At 46.8% G+C, this 7,954-nt stretch overlaps 1 pseudogene; it reads left to right on the forward strand.

The window, feature by feature from the left end:
- The first annotated feature begins 645 nt into the window (after window positions 1-645).
- Window positions 646-1,308, forward strand: LOC132417491 (AKT-interacting protein pseudogene; annotated as a pseudogene).
- Window positions 1,309-7,954: the final 6,646 nt, after the last annotated feature.

The following is a 7,954-nucleotide window of genomic DNA, read 5'->3' on the forward strand; positions in this document are numbered from 1 at the left end:
AGGAGGGATATTAGAATTTACACAATGGAATGAAAGCACTAAAAACAGGAACTGTGTAGATGTGTGTGTGTGTATACAATAAATTATATAAATATTATATAATTTTTATATATAAAATTATGTTATACACAAATTTTTTCTTATTCAAAAGCATCTCTGTAAAAGACAATTTTGAGCCTCTTGGTGCCAGAAGGTCGGTTCTAGTCTCAGTGCTGTGGATCAAGGTGCTAAGAGGACTCAGGAGCCCAGAGCCTTGCATTGACAGCACCTGGACCAGTTGCACCGCCAGGCCATCTGATGAAGCGAATGCTGGGGATGGAAGAGTCTGACGATGCAGACTGTGGCATTTCTTTGTTTGGCGTGTGCTGGGAATCTCGTCTGGAGCATGTCTGTGAACTCCACATGCATGAAGAGAAGGCATTAACAGCGGACGTGAAACCCAGTCCTTCACTATAGAATAAGCTGCCTTGTTGTCCCAAAAGTGCTTTGCCCACAACTGAAGCTACACCTCCTGCTGATGCTGCAAACATGCATTCTCCTTATAGGACTTTCCACCCGGAAGAGGCCCTTCTTGTAGAATTTACCTCAGTGGTGGAGCAGAAGTCATCTGGCACCTGTGTGCAGCCACCCTAGGGCCCTGAATCAATGCGGTTTAAAGTAGTGTTTACACAGCATGGGCTTGATCAAGAGCCTGCATTTACGTTGACCTTGCACACCCCTGATGACGACCAGTGGGTGACTGTCTATGCTTGGGGTTTGACGTTCATCCCTCATTTATTCCATCTCTGGTGAACTGAATGTGTATAGAGCAAAGCAAAATGGAGGTGGGACCATAATCACATTTGGCAAATATTAACGTAAGCCGGGAGTTTTCAGCAAGATACAGCCAGCTCCCTAAACGCAGAGGCTCCAGTAGTGTATGTATAAAAGATGTTCAGCTTTTTAAAAATAAAGTGGTGGAAAAGGTTAAGATGCCTGCTGCTTGTTCGTTTGACCAACCTAAAATAGTGGCACCATATGCAATTAGCTTTCCTCCATGGGACCCATCTGTATACGACGAAGCCGGAGGGAAGAAGCTGAGTCAGAAAAAGAAGCCTGATGAACTGCGTGATAATTAGAGTTCATGTTGCTGGACTGTGATGGGTAAAGCCTGACTCGGTACAACCTTTCAGTGAAGAGGAGAAAACAGCAGTATCTGAAGAGATGGCAAGTATGGACGCGGGCCCTTGCAAGCCAACCGATGGCAAGGGCTGCCTGAGAGTAAAGCTGGGGGAACGTGCTCAGCCATGGAAAGGAACCAGCTATTGAGACACACAGGACGAGGGATGGATCTCAAGCATCACACACCTGGTGAGAGGAGCCAGTCTCATAGCAGCCATAGCAGGCTGTGGTGGGCAAGCATTGAAGAAACTGGCCAAACGCTCCTACGCTGTTGGTGGGAGCGTAAATTAGTGCAGCCACTGTGGAAAAGGGTACAGAGGTTCCTTAAAAAACTAGAAATAGAGTTACCATATGATCCAGCAATCCCACTCCTGGGCATATATTGGGAAAAGAGGAAAACTCTAATTAGAAAAGATACACGTACCCCAATGTGCATTGCAGCACTATTTACAATAGCCAAGACCTGGGAACAATCTAAGTGCCCATTGGCAGAGGAATGGATAAAGAAGATGTGGTATATGTGTGTGTGTCTGTGTGTGTGTGTGTATATATATATATATATATACACACACACACACACACATGAAATAATGCCATCTGCAGCAGCATGGATGGACCGAGAGATTATCCTACTAAATGAAGTAAGTCAGACAAAGACAAATATCATATGCTATCACTTATATGTGGACTCTAAAATACGATACGAATGAACTTATTTACAAAACAGAAACAGACGTTGGAAACAAACTTATGGTTACCAAAGGGGCAAGGGGTAAGGAGGGATAAGTTAGGAATGTGGGATACACACTACCATATATAAAATAGATAACCAACAAGGACCTGCTGTATAGCACAGGGAACAATATTCAAGGTCTTGTAATAACCTATAATGGAAAAGAATCTGAAAAAAGGATAGATATATATATGTATAACTGAATCACTTTGATGTACACTTGACATGATAATTCAACTATATTTCAATATTTTAAAATCCAAAAAAATAAATAAAGGAACTGGCCCCTGTAGCCGTGCTGGGGACACAGCGTGGGGCTCTACAGGCGATGGTATCATCACTGCCTTCAGGTCGTTGGCGTCAGTTGAGTTTATGGGCTGTTGGGTCATTCTGTGGCCTTTTGGGCCAAGGTAACACACAAAAGCATCTCATGCAGGTTAACTCTCTACAAAGAAGGGCTGTTTCCTCCAATTCCAGATGTTATCCCCAAGTTTCCCAAGACCCTCCAGCTCAAGGGCAGAGTGCCAAGGAGGTAAGGGTGGTACAGGAGCCGACTTGGAGGTTACAGCTCCCATTGCCTCTGTGTGGCTTCAGGCAAATTACTGTTGGGGAAAAAAGAGAGTCCTGCCAACAAAAGCCTCTTCTGTACCAATATCGGAGAGGGAATGCAATTTAATCACAAGCATGAGTGGGTTTCCATGCATGCGGTGTAGCATGAAAGTGACTACAAAGTCTGGACATAATTTCATCAAATTTATACAGTGTGAGAAAGAGAGAACAAGCAAACCTTCTCGTATCTTCTAGAGAGACAAGAGGATGCACCGTGAGGAGCTCTAAACTAATCTCAGATGTGCGTGCTTTCAGTTCCAAGGGTCAGGAGGCCCATGACCTTGCCCGTAAAACCAAAAGCTTCCGGCCTCTTATCAGACCTGTTATGTTTTCAAGGAGCTGCCTCAAGAGGAGAGGGTGGGGAGGAGCTGCCTCTTTCCTCTTTATTAACAGAAAGCACTTGATCATTTTACTGAGCCTCAGTTTCCTCAGCTGCAAAATGGGCTCATATCATAGGCCCCATAGTGTATTGTTGAGGGGCTAACAGTCTGCCCGGAGTGGGTCTTCTGCCATCTGATCTCCTTTTATTTCTTCCATGTAAATGTCTGGGTGGAGGGTGGGAAGGGTCAACCAGTCTGGTCCTGTCAAGAATCCCCCACTGCCCTGGCCTGGCCCACCCTGGTCTGCGTCACACGCAGCAGCTGTATCTGCTGCCCTTCAGCTGGGACTCTGTTAGGTCATATGATGTCTTCCAAATGTTTCAGGGGAGCGTGGCCTCCCAGCTCATGTGGGCTGGAGCCAGCTGGGATGGCCACTGATTGAAATTTCATAGATTTAGTTTTTCCCTTGGAAAGCCAGACTCCCATCGAGATCATGGAAGCTTCTACCAAGAGTTCTGCTGTCAATTAAAATTTTTTGTGTGTGTTTGAGGAGAGGATGTCATCATTTCCATGTGTTAAGAAGCTGAAGTGAACATTTACGGCAGATGTTTCTGGAATAGCTTCTATTTCGCTTGGATTGTATTTGCGATCCAAGGGGTGTGGATCTGAGACCAATGAGGGAGCTGGGGTCCTCTCTGAGGGACACCCATGGTGGCTCAGCCACCGTCGCTGACTTCCTGCCTTGGCTGGGGGTGTGGGAGGGGCTGGGATCTTCCAGAAGAACCCCCCATCCTGCTCGTTGTCTCCATGTCCTGAGAAGGGGAGCCCAAGCTCTGGGGTGTCACCGGATAGGACAAGCCACAAAAGTGTGAGCCCCCCACTTGTTCAGCTGGAAGCATGTCGGGAGCCATCTGGGGCCCAAGTGACCAAGCTGACTTCAAAAACAACAGGCACGGGCTTCCCTGGTGGCGCAGTGGTTGAGAGTCCGCCTGCCGATGCAGGGGACAGAGGTTCGTGCCCCGGTCCGGGAAGATCCCACATGCCGCGGAGCGGCTGGGCCCGTGAGCCATGGCCGCTGAGCCTGCGCGTCCGGAGCCTGCGCTCCGCAACGGGAGACGCCACAAAAGTGAGAGGCCCGCGTACTGCAAAAAACCAACAACAACAAAAAAACAAGCGCAATGGCAACTCCGTGTGTATACATAGATCAGTTTCCTTTTGATATGTTCAAGGACAGCACGCTTCATCTAGGGGTCCAGAAAGAAAAACAAAGAGGCCCCTCCTTGGAAGTGGGGTCTGGATGACAGTAACCCACAAACAGGGTCCCCAGGCCTGAGGACTGTCTGTACTGGCTCGTAGACTATTCCCCTGGGACCAAGTCCATGATAACTTACAGGATGGTGTGTGTGCATGGCTCTGGGGTGGTGGCATGGTGGGCGAGCGCGTGTGTCTGTGGGGCTGTGATCTGTGGGCGTATGCATAGGTTTAGTGTGAATGTATGTCTGGCTGCCTACGGCCGTGGTGTGTGTGTGTGTGTGTGTGTGTGTGTGTGTGGTGTGTGGGGTGCCTGCATGATGTATGTGGATGGGTGTTCGTGGGGTGTGCGTGTGGTGTATGTTTGTGCAATGTGTTTATATGTGTGTGTGTGTAGCTGTTTGCAGCGTGTCTATGTGTGTGTGTGTGCTGTGTATTAGTCAGCGTTCTCCAGAGAAACAGAACTAACAGGATGTGTGTGTGTGTGTGTGTGTGTGTGTGTGTGTATGGAGAGAGAGAGAGAGGTAGAGAGAGCGGTCGATTTTAAGGAACTGGCTCACACAGCTTGGAGGTTTGGCAGGGTAGGCTGGCAGGCTGGAGACCCAGGGCAGGGTTGCAGTTCAAGTCCAAAGGCCGTCTGCTGACAGAATTCCTTCTTGTCAGGGGAGGTCAGTCTTCAATCTATTCAGACCTTCAACTAATTGCTCTGGAGGGCAACCTGCTTTACTCAGAGTCGCTGATTTAACTGTTACTCTCATCCAAAAACTGCTCTTGCTGAAACAATCTGAAGAAGGTTTGACCAAATACCTGGGCACCATGGCCCAGCCATGTTGGCACATGAAATCAACCACCCCAGTGTGGTGGTGTGGTGTGCGTGTGTGTGTCTGTGGATATGTGTGTGTCTGTGGTGGAGTGTGTGTGAATAAGCATATGTGGATGTGTGTATGACCGTGTGAATGTGTGTTTGGCGTGTCTGTGTACATGAGTTTGTGCAAGCATGTATGTATGTGAGGGGTGTATGTGTACGTAAGTGGGTTTGGTGTGTGTCTGTGTGGGGTGTGTGAGTGTATGTTGTGTGGTGTGTGTGTGTGTGTGTGTGCATGTGTCTTGGGACCGTTTGGGTCTTATTTCTTGCAGTTGGAGGATGGAGGGAGCCCTGCATCCCAGCTGCCTAGAACAGGTTCTTCTTTCAGCTCTGCCCTTGACACAAACGTGGTGCCCTTGGTCTCTCCTCCGACTCCTCATGGGCCTTATAGGTTCCACTTTGGAAAATCGTGGGCGTTCAGTGAATCAGTGCCTGGAAGCCTTTATTTCATGTACCTGCCTGCAGGGAACAGTTGATAATGGTAATTATTTCTGCTTTGGTTAACATTATTAGCAAGATACCTAGATTAGAGCCTGAGACGTGAGGAAGAGGGAAGTGATGTCCACTGAGCACCTACTATGTGCCAGGTCCTGTGCTTACTCTTCTTGTCTCACTGGGGAAGGTCAAGATGTGAGTGACGGTGGTGGAGATGACAATGCCCTTGGTGATGGTGGTGGTCTCAGGGCAGGGCAGACATTCTGGGGGCTCCTTGCTGAGCGCAGCTCCTCAGTTCATCAGTGGGTGTTGAGTGGGGCAGGGAGAGCCACGGTCCTCAAAGCCCTCTCATCAGCTGCATTCCACCCCTCAGGGAGAGGCAGAGGCACCAAGTGAAGAGAGTGTGGGATTCTGCTCCTACACTGTTGGTGGGAATGTAAATTGGTGCAGCCACTATGGAGAACAGTACGGAGGGTCCTTAAAAAACTAAAAATAGAACAAACATATGATCCAGCAATTCTACTCCCAGGCATATATCTGGAGAAAACTCTAATTTGAAAAGATACATGCACCCCAATGTTTATAGCAGCACTACTTACAATAGCCAAGACATGGAAACCTAAATGTCCATCGATGGAAGAATGGCTAAAGATGTGGTACATATATTCAATGGAATATTACTCAGCCATAAAAAAGAATGAAATAATGCCATTTGCAGCAACATGGATGGACCCAGAGATTATCATGCCAAGTGAAGGCAGTCAGACAGAGAAAGACAAATATCGTATGATATCACTTATATGTGGAATCTAAAAAACAAAAGATACAAATGAACTTATTTACAAAACAGAAACAGACTCACAAACGTAGAAAACAAACCTATGGTTACCAAAGGGGAAGGGGGGAGGGATAAATTAAGAGTTTAGGATTACCAGATACACACTACTATATATAAAGTAGATAAACAACAAGGTCCTGCCGTACAGCGCAAGGAACTATATTCACTATACTGCAATAACCTATATGGGAAAAGAATTTGAAAAAGAATATATATATATTATATATATACACACACACAACTGAACCACTTTGCTGTACATCAGAAACTAACACAACATTGTAAACCAACTTAAAGATTAAAAAAAATTAAAGAAATTAAAAAGAATTTTTAAATTCAATTTTTAAAAAAGAGGGTGGGATCCTGGGACACGAGCTCAGCATCTCCACGTTGTGTGATTTCTCATGGAGAGTCCTCTCCGGCCAGTGGGAATGATGCCAGGAACATCCACCCCTGCCCCCTCCTCACAGATATCCTGATGGTGGGAGCTCGTGTTACAAGATGTGAACGAGCTTTATAAAGTAAAACAGATGTTTCCTACAACTGCCAGTCTTGGGGGCAGGGAAAGTCTCCTTCAGCTTGTGCCTGCTGGGGCCACACATAGGGGTCTTCACTGGATGGTAGAAAGGACTGTTCAGTCTCTGGGTCCAGGTATCTGAACGGAGTGTCCCAGGATTTAGGTTTGGGTGGATGTGTTACCTTGGACAGCTGCAACAAAATACCATAAACTGGGGGGCTTCAACAACAGAAATTTATCTCTCACAGTTCTGGAGGCTGGAAGTCCAAGATCAAGGTGCCTGCCCCTTCTGTCCTGGTGGGGGCTCTCTTCCTGGTTTGCAGATGGCTACCTTCTCATTGTCTCCTCACGTGGAGGAGAGAGAGATCTCTCAGTCTTTGCTTTTTTTTTTTTTTTTTTTTTTTTTTCAGTACGCAGGCCTCTCACTGCTGTGGCCTCTCCCATTGTGGAGCATGGGTTCCAGACGCGCAGGCTCAGCGGCCATGGCTCACGGGCCCAGCTGCTCCGCGGCATGTGGGATCTTCCCGGACCGGGGCACACACCCGTGTCCCCTGCATCGGCAGGCGGACTCTCAACCACTGCGCCACCAGGGAAGCCCCCCTTCTTTTTTTTTTAACATCTTTATTGGAGTATAATTGCTTTACAATGTGTGTTAGTTTCTGCTTTATAACAAAGTGAATCAGCTATACATATACATACATCCCCATATCTCTTCCCACTTGCCTCTTCCTCCCACCCTCCCTATCCCACCCCTCTAGGAGGACACAAAGCACCGAGCTGATCTCCCTGTGCTATGTGGCTGCTTCCCACTAGCTATCTATTTTATATTTGGTAGCATATATATGTCCATGCCACTCTCTAACTTAGTCCCAGCTTACCCTACCCACTCCCCATGCCCTTAAGTCCATTCTCTACGTCTGCATCTTTATTCCTGTACTGCCCTAGGTTCTTCAGAACCTTTTTTTTTTTTTTAGATTCCATATATATGTGTTACCATATGGTATTTGTTTTTCTCTTTCTGACTTACTTCACTCTGTATGACAGACTCTAGGTCCATCCACCTCACTACAAATAACTCAATTTCGTTTCTTTTTATGGCTGAGTAATATTCCATTGTATATATGAGCCACATCTTCTTTATCCGTTCATCTGTCGATGGACACTTAGGTTGCTTCCATGTCCTGGCTATTGTAAATAGAGCTGCAATGAACATTGTGGTACATGA

Source organism: Delphinus delphis, chromosome 2 (genome assembly GCF_949987515.2).
Source record: "Delphinus delphis chromosome 2, mDelDel1.2, whole genome shotgun sequence".
In the NCBI taxonomy this organism is placed as follows: domain Eukaryota; kingdom Metazoa; phylum Chordata; class Mammalia; order Artiodactyla; family Delphinidae; genus Delphinus; species Delphinus delphis.